The sequence below is a fragment of the Equus quagga genome, unplaced genomic scaffold (genome assembly GCF_021613505.1).
Source record: "Equus quagga isolate Etosha38 unplaced genomic scaffold, UCLA_HA_Equagga_1.0 153_RagTag, whole genome shotgun sequence".
NCBI classification, from domain to species: domain Eukaryota; kingdom Metazoa; phylum Chordata; class Mammalia; order Perissodactyla; family Equidae; genus Equus; species Equus quagga.
Genome location: NW_025796915.1, coordinates 5,348,782 through 5,359,548, shown reverse-complemented (window position 1 = coordinate 5,359,548; position 10,767 = coordinate 5,348,782). Strand labels below are relative to the sequence as shown.

Genomic DNA, 10,767 nt, shown 5'->3' with positions numbered 1-10,767 from the left:
AATTCTTTGTACTACTTTCGCAACAGATCTGTAAGTCTAAAATTAGTTTTAAAAAACCCCGTATCCTTTGCTCCTAAGGCCTGTTCATACCATACCCGCCTCATGACCTCTCCTTCTCCTTTAAGACTCAGCTCAGGCACAATATCCCAGATTTCCGCTCTCCTCCCAAGTATTCCTGCATATCCCCCAATTATACCTACCACCTACTAATATGATTTTCTGACTAGATCACACCCTCCTCACCTTATTCTGAGCTTCTTGTGGACTGGAACATTTTCATTTCATCTTTACCTTCTAGCACCAAGGCCCTAGTCAGCACTCAGTGCAGGCCTCTTCAATGAACTAATAAATCAATCCAATTTGAACAAGTTTTATTAGTTTTGCTTTCATTTTTATAATTGTGGTAAAATATGGATTACATAAAATTTACCATTTTAACTATTTTTAGGTGTACATTTCAGTGGCATTAAGTACAGTCCAATGTTGTGTAATTTTTCTCATTTTAAATGATTTAAACTGGTCAGAATTTATTGGGGCTATTAGATCCACTTGATCTGGACCCAAGGGACTCGTGACACTCAGAATTAATTTAATCCCAATCATACCAGGTACCTCCAATCAAAATCTGTTTGATCAAGCGTAGAGTTATTTCATCCCATTTGCAGCGGCCTGAGTCAGTCAGAGCTGGCTCTGAGCAGGCTCCTGGCCAGTAGTCAGCCCCCAGAGCGGGTTCTATTTCCTTGGCCTAACCTTTTGGGTTGCCACTTTCTCTTTCGTTAATTTTTTTCCTGGAGCCATCTGCCGGGCTGCTCTCCTTTCTGCCCCCACATGCCACACCCAGGCGTGGTGGGGCCTGGCTCTGGGGCAGGGAGCTCGTATTCCACCATTGCCTTCTTGTCCTACTCGGGCACCTGCACTTTCAAAACAGCTCCCGCAGGCCGGCTTCAGAGGCAGTTATAAACAAACAGGCTGACTCACAGGTACGAGAATACCTGGGTCTGGACAGCTTCTTCCAATGTTGGTCACCCCCCAGCACCCCTCCCAGGGGAGGAGGGATATTTTCTCACAGTCGCTCTATTTCCCACCTCTCTTGAATTTAAAGAATGTGGCAGCGCATTAGGAGTCAAGAAACTGGCCTCTCCTACTTCTCCTGCCATTAATTAGCTGTATAACTTGGGTCATGCCCTCCTTGGGACAGTATTTCCCAATTAGTGAAAAGAAGGCCTTGGATATACAGATCAAAGTGTGGTCTTTATTATTAATTATGCTTATTATTATTATTATTGGCAGCAGGCTTTTTTGTTCGCACACAGTGTTACCCTGAGTAGGACAAGAAGCAAGGCTGGACGGCTCTGGCTGTCAGGGAGTGTGTTTTCTCTCGCCCCCATGCTAACCCAAGTTAGAATTCAGGGGCCTCTTGGCCTTTTCCCCGCCTTCAGAAGGAGCCCAGTGAGTCTATCTTGTGTGTGAGTACGCGAGTGAGGGTGACTGTGTGTGCCCCCTAGACGAGGGCTCCTCCCCTGTCCTTACAGTCACCGCCTTCTCTGCTCTGGTTTACAGCAAAAGTTTCCTTGCTTGCTCCTTGTTTCAGCCTCAGCCCATTCCCGATGCAGCCAGAATGGCTGTTCCAAAACGCAAGGATGCCCACGTCTCTCCTGCGCTTCGATCCTCCCATGGCTCCCACAAACCTCAGGATCAGATTAACGCGGAATTCAATCCTTCCACCAGCTGACCCTAGCTTACCTCCTAGTCTCACCCCTTCTCCCCTCGGCCGGGCCCGGCCAGCCTGGACCACTCTTCCTTTCACTCTCACCACCCTCCTGCCCTCGTTGCCTTGGTCTAGACTGTCTTCCCCTCTACGGGATGATGTCTGTTATCTCGGTACCCAAGGATCAGTCTCGCTTATGGTTCTAAGGGGCCCCTCTGGGGTCGCGGGGGGTGGGTCGGGGGGCCGGTCCTTCCCGAGGCGGCCGCCAGGGGGCGGCAGGAGCGGCTCCAGATGACAGCAGGAGGCCGCGAGTGGGGGAGGGAGGAGGGACCGAGGGAGCGCGGATCCCGGCGCTCGGATCGCAAACTCCGAGCCAGCGTTCTCCGCGCGCGCCCGAGCCGCTGGCCGCCCGCGCAGCCCGACGCGGAACCGGGGCGCAGCGGGAGCCCGTTCAGGGCGGGCGCGGGGCGGCGGCCGTCCATGCGGCGGGCTCGGGGCTGCCCGGCGCCGGGAACCACGCGGGGGCGAGGCGAGGCGGCCACCGGCCGCTCCGGGACGCGGACCGCCAGGTGAGCAGAGCCGCCCGCGCCCTCTGCGCGCCACCCGCGACCCGGCCTGGCCGCTGCCCGCCTTCGGGGCTCTCTGGACCGCAGGGCGGGCTGGCGCGGGCGGCGGGGCGCGGTGGGTGTGTCCGGGACGCCGGGGGCTGTGCCCGCACCGGGCTCCGGGAGCCCGCGCGCGCCTGGTCTGTGCCGACGGTGCGCCTTCTTCTCTCCTCCTCTTCCCTTCCTGGGGGATTTGCTCTGTCCCGGCGCCAGTGCTCACCCCGCCAACTCGGAAAGTCTAGGGACAGTCCACCTGGGCCGTCCCCGAGTCGGGGCCCGCGCCCGCTGGGTCGAGACCAAGGGGACCGGAGAGTGCACACCCAGCCTGTGCGCCCCCATCCCAGCCTCGCCTACGTCCTGCTTGGGGCTAGAGCGCTGGTCCAGCCTCAGTCGGCGCGAAGGAGCCCCAGCCCGGGGCCTGGCCACGCCGTTTTCTAGAAAGCCTCCAATCTGTGTGTGTCTCAGCTAAGCCGCTGCAACCCAGCGCCTCTGGGAGAGGGAGTGGATGGGCTGTTTCCGCCAACTCTGGACACTTCCTCAAGTGCAGTCCCAGTACCTGCAGTCTCTTGGCGCGCTGAAAGAATTAGCTTTTACAGAACTAGCTCACCTTGGAGCTTTAGAGATACGGAAGTTACCATTTGTTTCTTTGAAATAACATCAGCCCTAACTTGCGAAGGGCATTCAGGGCGTTCTCGGGCCGACTTAGCATCTGGAATTTGTAGGGCTGGTGTTTCCTAAGCAGTCTACACCCGGCCCCGCGCCCCCCAGCCTCCACTACTGCCTATTAAATGTGCCCGCTTGAGGCTCTTCCGTCTCCTTTGTGACCCCCACCGCGCACCCCTTCGCCCCTTTGCAGGCAGTGAGTGCATCTGAAGCCTTGTACCTGGGTACCCGAAGTCATCATATTGGAATTTGGAATAAGAGAAATAGAGACCCAAGAGAGGTCTATGGAGTCGTCTTGTCCACCTGTCGTTTCACAGCTGAAGGCACCCGGGCACAGAATAGTTGAAAGAGTTTTCAGAGATCACACAGCCCTTAAAACCTGCATAACCTGCATGTTTTTGATAAAGGTGAAGAAGTGGTTGAGTTTAAGAGGATCTTACCTGGTTTCAATATACAAGGAAGCAAACATTTAAAAAAATTGATTTAAATATAGTATTGCTTAATTCCTATAGATTTTTGTTGGCACCATAGTTGAATTCCTTTAGAAAACAAAATCCTAGCCCTGGAATTAATGCAAGGAAGCACATGGGAATCCTGGGACTTTCCTATAAACCTCTGCAGGGCTGGAGCAGGGGTTTCCCGGAGGGCCTGGCCTGGGAAATGAGTTCAGGTGATGAGGATAAGGGAGCCGCTACTGAATAAGCACCCAGCTGGCTGGCCGCTTGTAGGGAGGGCTGGTCATTTGAGCTTGTGTTGTCTCCTCCATGCCCAGCATGGAGCAGGGCACCAGGTGGATCTTATCTTCATTTCCGTCTCCCCTGCCGTGAAGAAATATTTCTAGCTGGCTGTTAGGAAAAAATAAATGAAATAAAATACAGCCCAGAGTTTGAGAGTAACATCAGGGGTTTATATTTTGACTTGGAGGTTTGTTTTTGTTTTTGTTTTTGTTTTTGCTTTCCCCTAGAAATGCTTATTGTGATTGCTATCAGTTATCCTAAAGAGAGGCTGGCTGTTGCCCCTGTTCTTCTCGGTCCCCCATGTTTCTCTCCATGGCATCACCCTTCTCCCATTTGGCTGGGAGTCTCCATGTTTGAGTGCCCCTGGCTCACCCATCCCACCCCCCACATTGATGGCTCATTCATTCCCAAGTCCCTTCCACATTCTTCTGTGATATCGCAGGGAATTATTTTCCTGTCTCCATTCCCTGTGCCTGCTCTTTAAACCATGTCCACATTACAGTAATAATCTCCCCTCTTGACTCCCGGACATGAGTCGCTTTCTTCATTTTAATCCATCTTCTTTCATGCTGACAGATTAATATTCCTGAAATTCTGATTTCACCACATCATTCCTCTCAAGAAATCACAGTGGCTCCCCAGTCTTCACTTCTATTTAATTCTTCTCCAACCCATGTTTTTGGGCATCTGCTTTGTGCCAGGGACTGTTACTATGTGCTGGGGCTTACACTAAGAACAAGACAATATCTCTGCCCCCCATTTGTTGTCAGGCTAGAGATGATAAATAGACACCTGGGAGAGAAACAGATGTAAAGAAATAACCACAAAACAATGAAAAACATTGGGGATGTGGAAAACATCAAGGAGACACAGATGAGGGAGTAATTTTTTCTGCATGGGAGGAGCTAGGAAAGTTACAGTGGGGCTTTGAAGCATGAAGAGGAGTTCAAGAGGTGGGAAAGGCTAGAACAAGGGAGGGCATGTCAGGCAGAGCGAAGTACTTGAGCAAAGACCTGGAGATATGAAAGTCCTGGTATGGATGTGGTTGAATCAAGGTCATTCTTCATCTGGGCATTTGAAACTTGTCTTAATTTGAGTCTACTTTATGTTCCAAGAACAGCCCAACTCTTTCCTCCTTGAAACCCTTCACTGCACACACCAAGTCTCTTTATCTGGGTCTTGTCTTTATCTGGGCCCTACCCTCAGCTCAGAAATTCACATCTCCCCTCTACTAATCTAAATTTTGGCAGAAGTGTGTCTCAGCCCTTCTTGTGCACACCCGTCTCTCCCCTCCCTGAACCCATCTTATGTGTTCCCCTGTAGTCTCTTCAGCCTCGACATGTCCTAATGGGTGAGCCTCATCTCCCCAGCCAACCTGAAGTGTCTCCAGGGCAGCCCCTTCGCCTCTCCTCCTGAGGCCTGTCCCAGGCTGTGTAGCCCAGTGCGAGCTCCTTACCAGATCCAGCAATCTTGAAAATGCAACCGGGTTTGACCTGCCATCTCGCTTTTCCCTTCTTTCTCCTCTTCTCTCATTTTCCCCATTTTTATCTTTCCTTTTTTGTGTGTGTAGAATTGTGATATCTGTTTACATATGTGTGGATATAAAGGTTTCGTGTGTGTTTATTGATTGTCTTCTCTGTGAAAATAATGAATTAGAAATGGGAGCTAATGCCTGACACAGGCTGACACTGGAAAGGGGGGCTTCAGTGGGAGGCTCTGGCTGGAGGCTGCGTCGCTGACTCTTGACCCCTTTCAGGATGCCCGCTCTTCACTCCTCCTCTGTGGGACCTGTGCATGAGGCTGGGCCCCCCTCATCTTCTGGGCCTGGCTTACCCTCTTTTCTTTCCCCAACCTATCAAAACTGACTTCTCTGGTTTCTAGAGCCCTGCTGGCCCGAGGAACTCATTCAGGTCACGTTCATGGAGCACTGGTATGTGCTGTACTTGGTGCTTTAATCCGCCCAGCAACCTGTGACCAGACATTATCATCTGCATCTTACAAGGAAGAAAACTCCGGCTTCCTTGCCTGAGGTCAACTCGCGTTTTGAACTTAAGCTTAGAACCTGGCTCTCTAAGTCTGGTGCTCTTTCCACTGTGTCAATATTTCCTGAAAGTGTTGTCTTCGGAACATCTGAATCAGAGCGAGGATCTGGTGGGGAAGATACCAGATTCCATGGTGGAGTCAGGGCCTGGGAACTGGCATTTGTAAGATTCCCTGGTGATTCTGCTGCATGTTTGGGTTTGAGGACCACAGCCCTAGGCTGCCTTTACAGTGAGGTTCTAGTCACAGCTGGTGAGTTAATAAGCCACTTTATCCCAGGTAGCATGTCCTTGTCAACAGAGGCCTTGACCTTGACTCCAAGGAGTGAGCATTGGAGCACTGTGGCCCAGGCCAAGGGGAGAGCACTCTTTTGGTCAAAGGGGTCTTCAGTTCAGTCCTGGGAGCATGCTCCTCACCTGCTCCCTACAAAGGCGTGTAAGCCTAGCCCTGGTCAGGCTCACTGTGAATTTATTTCTGGGCCTGAGCAAGTGCTGAGGGAGAAGGATAAGGCTGGGTTGGCTTGGGAGCCCCAAGTTGCCTGGGGTAAGAAATGGGCTGAATATTGCAGCCGTATATTCAAACCCAGCAAATGAACTAATAATCATTAATCAGTAATAATGATAATGAGTTATCCGTTCAACATCCTCTCCCCTCTCTACTCTCCTCCTCCAGTTTCCTTTTAGATTCCTAAAGAAGAAACTAAGAAACACGTAGGCAGTGGTTTTCTTTATGGATGGTTTGTTGTCCTGGGAGAATGGTCTCTTTTTCTTTTTACCTGATCTTTCAGTGCAAGGTACTGTGCGCGTTGTCTTCTCCGATGGGCCTTGCCTGAGCTGATCACTCACGTGGTTTTCTCTCTGGCAGTATCCTCTCTTTGCTCCTCTCCTCTTGGGTGTGGTTCAGAGGACAGAGAGTCAGGCTTACGCTGCGTGGTGTCTTGCCCCAGAAGGGTGGCACTGGGCAGCCCACAACCTGGGCTGGGCAGCAGGCGGGCCTGCCCCACCCTCCCAGGCAGCTGGCTGGCTGCCCGAGGGCTGGCCAGCAGTGAGGACAGAAGTAATGAGTGATTAATGGGCACCCCATCTAATCTCCTGCCAGGGGAAATGAAGGGCCAGCCGTGGGCTGGGACTCGTCATGACCTGCTCCAGGTGGGCTTGGAATGTACCCAGCTCAGGATGGGGCTTAAGGCTTGAAAGACGAGAGGAAATGAGATGTTAACCCTTTAGGCTGTGGCCCTCTGAGCCCCAGCAGGGAAATCGCAAGGGAATTACCCAAGGCATCTGATGAAAGGGGAACATGGCCTTTGATTTATGGTGGGGATGCAGCCACATGAAGACCAGGGGGTGGGATGACAAGCCACATCTTTGACTTAACCGTTTTTCCTGGATGCTCAGTCAAGAGAGAGAAGAGGAATTTCTTATGAAAATGGACACACGGACTGCTGGGAGCTGCTCTCCCTGCTTCCTTCTTGGAAACCTTCCAATCATATCAGCAAGTTACAAATTTGTAGTTGCCCAACAGACTTTTCCTCCTAAAATGCTGTGCTTCTGACCACTTGTCATATCAAGGGAGATAGAGGAGGGAGTCTGGCACTGGGTGGACAGCATCTCCAGCAGTGGGGTCCACCCCCGCCCCAGGTCAGACAGCAGCAGCGTGACACAGGGGGTGAGAGCCTGAGAGCCCGCTCCCTGAGGTGGACCTTGGCTCCACTCAGCCGTAGTCCCTGACAGTTTCCTTAGCATCTTGTTTGTAGTTCTGCCGTCTGTAAAATGGGGGTAATAATGATTCATACCATGGGTGAGGTTCCTGAGAATGTGAGGTGCTTAAGGCAGTTTCAGGCATGTGGACGTGCCACATGGATGGCAGCCGTCATTTTTTTCTCACCTCTCTAGTTAATCCAGAGACCAGGTCTTCCCAGGGAAGGATGTCGCACTTCTCTTCCAGCTCTCTGACTTGCTTTGGGTGACCTGACGACCTACTCTTTGATCTCGCTTGTTTGACCACTGAACCTCATATGACTTGAATTCTGGTCCCCTGGCCCCTCCCTTGCTGCTGGCTCCCTGGCCTCTGGCTGCCCTTTAGATTACACTGCCTTTCCCCTTGTCCCCTGCCTCCATGCTTGGTGGCCAGACCTGGGGGACTGGGCAGCGACGCCTGCCTGGTCCTCTTGTGTCACAGCAACTTCTGCACCAGCTCTGCCCATTGCCAGGCTCGCTGTGACCTGACAGGCCCAAGCACAGTGGCCGAGGATGGAGAGGGCAGCTGCCTTGAGAGCTAAATTAGGAGCCATGGAGACAGGCTGACCCGGTTGCAAATCACAGCTCTGTCCCTTTTCTGGTTTCTCTGAGCTCCCATTGCCTGAACCTTGGTTGAAGCTAATAATAGTAACATTTATCTAATGGTTGGGAGGCGAGTCAGACTGACCGTGGACATGAGGCCCTTGAGACTGTGCGGGGCAGTTTATTGCTGGTTATAAGGTGAGCTGTGTCTTCATGTTTTGAAGTCTTATTACAGGGTGTGCACTGACATTCTAGCCTCTAGATCCATTTAGAGTCTTTTCCAGAACAGACAGGTACCCAGGCTCTGCTTGACTTTTGATATTTTAGTTAAGGCCCAGGGTTTCATTTTGCTTAAAGTTCAAAGGACCTTTTGGCCAGCTAATGGAGAAGGACCTGCTGTTAATGGAGTTGCGTGTCCGGTACTGGAATTCACCTGCATTCACTTATTTAATTCTCTCAATAATCCATGTGAGCTAGACATTATTCTTCTTATTCTACAGCCTAGAACACAGGCTCAGAGAGGCAAGTTAAGGAACTTGCGTGGGCTCTCACAGCAGGCAGATGTCAGAGTCCTGTTTGAGTTCCACGTCATCTAACTTCTAAACATGTGCTCCGGGGGAACCAATGGGTCAGTTAGTGCCTCAATCTAATTGTAACCCACTGAAAAGTCTAATTGTAACCCACCTAAAATTTTTTAAAAATTGAGATATAATTCACATACCATAAAACTCACCATTTTAAAGGGTACAATTCAGTATTCTTAATTTATTCACAAAGTTGTGCAACCATTACCTTTATCTCATTCCAGAATATTTTCATCACCTCAAAAAGAAACTCCATACTGGTTAATAGTCACTCTCCACTCCTGCCTCCCCCCAACCCCTGGAAATCACTAATCTGCTTTCTGTCTCTATGGACTCTGGACATTTCGTATAGATGGAATCATACGATTTGTGGTCTTTTGTGACTGGCTTCTTTCACTAAGAATAATGTTTTCAAGGTTCATCCATGTCGAAGCACGCATCAGTACTTCATTCATTTTTATCTCTGTGTAACCCACTCGTAAAATTAAAAGGCCGGGGGCCAGCCCGGTGTTGCAGCAGTTAAGTGCGCACGTTCCGTTTGGGTGGCCCGGGGTTCACTGGTCTGGATCCCGGGTGTGGACATGGCGCTGCTTGGCACGCCATGCTGTGGTAGGCGTCCCACGTATAAAGTAGGGGAAGATGGGCATGGATGTTAGCTCAGGGCCAGTCTTCCTCAGCAAAAAAGAGGAGGACTGGCAGCAGTTAGCTCAGGGCTAATCTTCCTCAAAAATAAATAAATAAATAAATAAAAAGGCTGACTGTTTGCTTAGAGAAGGAGTGGAGTTACCGTCTAAAACAGATGCAACACAAAGGGTGCTGATTTTCTACTGTGGGCAGATGTGAAAGAGCTGTGAAATGTAGGGGCTGGTGGGGTGAGCGCTCCTGCCTCGTGTGGGCTCCGTGAGGCAGGTGGGGGCTGGCTGGGTTCCTGTGTCTGGGAGTGCGAGGGATGCGCAGCCTCTGTCCTCCAGACGCCATGTTGCACTGCCCTTGGTTCGTGCCATTGGCAAAGCCTGTTGGGATGTGTCCTGGAGAGGCCGTGTGGGTGCAGTGGCCCCCTGCCCCGGAGAAGTGGGCTAGAGGGCTTGGAGCCATCTTTGCCATAGTCTGCCTCCTTTGGGTGCTGTGTAGACGTCTTAGCCCCTGTGCAGTCTGCTGCATTGCTTTGAACTCCGCGTGGACCCTGGTGTCAACTGCTGCTTGCTGATAACAACATTGCTGACTTGCTTTGTAAGTTTCTAGATGTAATACTTTATTTTTTTCTGATTACAAAGGTAAGGTATATTTATTGTTGAAAACTTAGGAAATATAGAAAAACTCAAAGAAGAAAAATAAAAATCATCCATAATTCCCCAACCAGTAATGGCCATTATTTTTAATGTGCATCTTTCTAGTCTCTCTCTCTCTCTGTCTGTACACACACACACAACACACAGAGCTTTTTAACATTGGTATCATGCTGAACATATTGTTTTGTCCACTACTTTTTTCACTTAACAATGCATCATAAACATTTTCCCTATGTATTAAACATTCGGTATTCTTCCAAAACATGATTTTTAAAATGACTGCAGAGTATTTTTAAAAATATTAATGTTTGCTTAAACAGTCTCCTATTTTTGGACATGTTGGTTGTTTTCAGTTTTTTAATGTTATTTATAAATAAAACTGCTTCTTTTGTGCATTTTTTCTACTTATATTAATGCATAGTGCTGTTTCTGGGACAAAAGACAAATACTCTTAAGGTATTTGATACATCTAGTCAAATTGGCCTTCCAGAAAGACTGTATACTTTATAATTCCACAAGTGGTATTTTTTAACTTGAGTTTTGCTATATGCGTAACTTTACCAGAACATCCCTCTAACCCTCTCCATCCTCCCCCTCCTCCCCTCCTTCCCTCCTCCTTCCTCCTCCCCCTCCTCCCCCCTTCCCCCTCCTCCCTCCTTCCCCTCCTCCCTCCTTCCCCTCCTCCCTCCTTCCCCCTCCTCCCCCTCCTCCCTCCTTCCCCCTCCTCCCCCTCCTCCCTCCTTCCCCCTCCTCCCTCCTTCCTTCCTCCCTCCTTCCCCTCCTTCCCTCCTCCCTCCTTCCCCCTCCTCCCTCCTTCCCCCTCCTCCCTCCTTCCCCCTCCTCCCTCCTCTCCCCTTCTCCC

General features: G+C 50.5%; 1 protein-coding gene across 1 annotated transcript in view; it reads left to right on the top strand.

The window, feature by feature from the left end:
- Nucleotides 1-2,053: 2,053 nt before the first annotated feature.
- LOC124233071 (thrombospondin type-1 domain-containing protein 4) overlaps nt 2,054-10,767 on the top strand; it is a 548,658-nt gene continuing 539,944 nt past the window's right edge. Inside the window, exon 1 of the mRNA XM_046650144.1 lies at nt 2,054-2,277. The gene's annotated coding sequence lies outside the window, so the exon portion shown is untranslated. The remainder of the gene's footprint in view (nt 2,278-10,767) is intronic.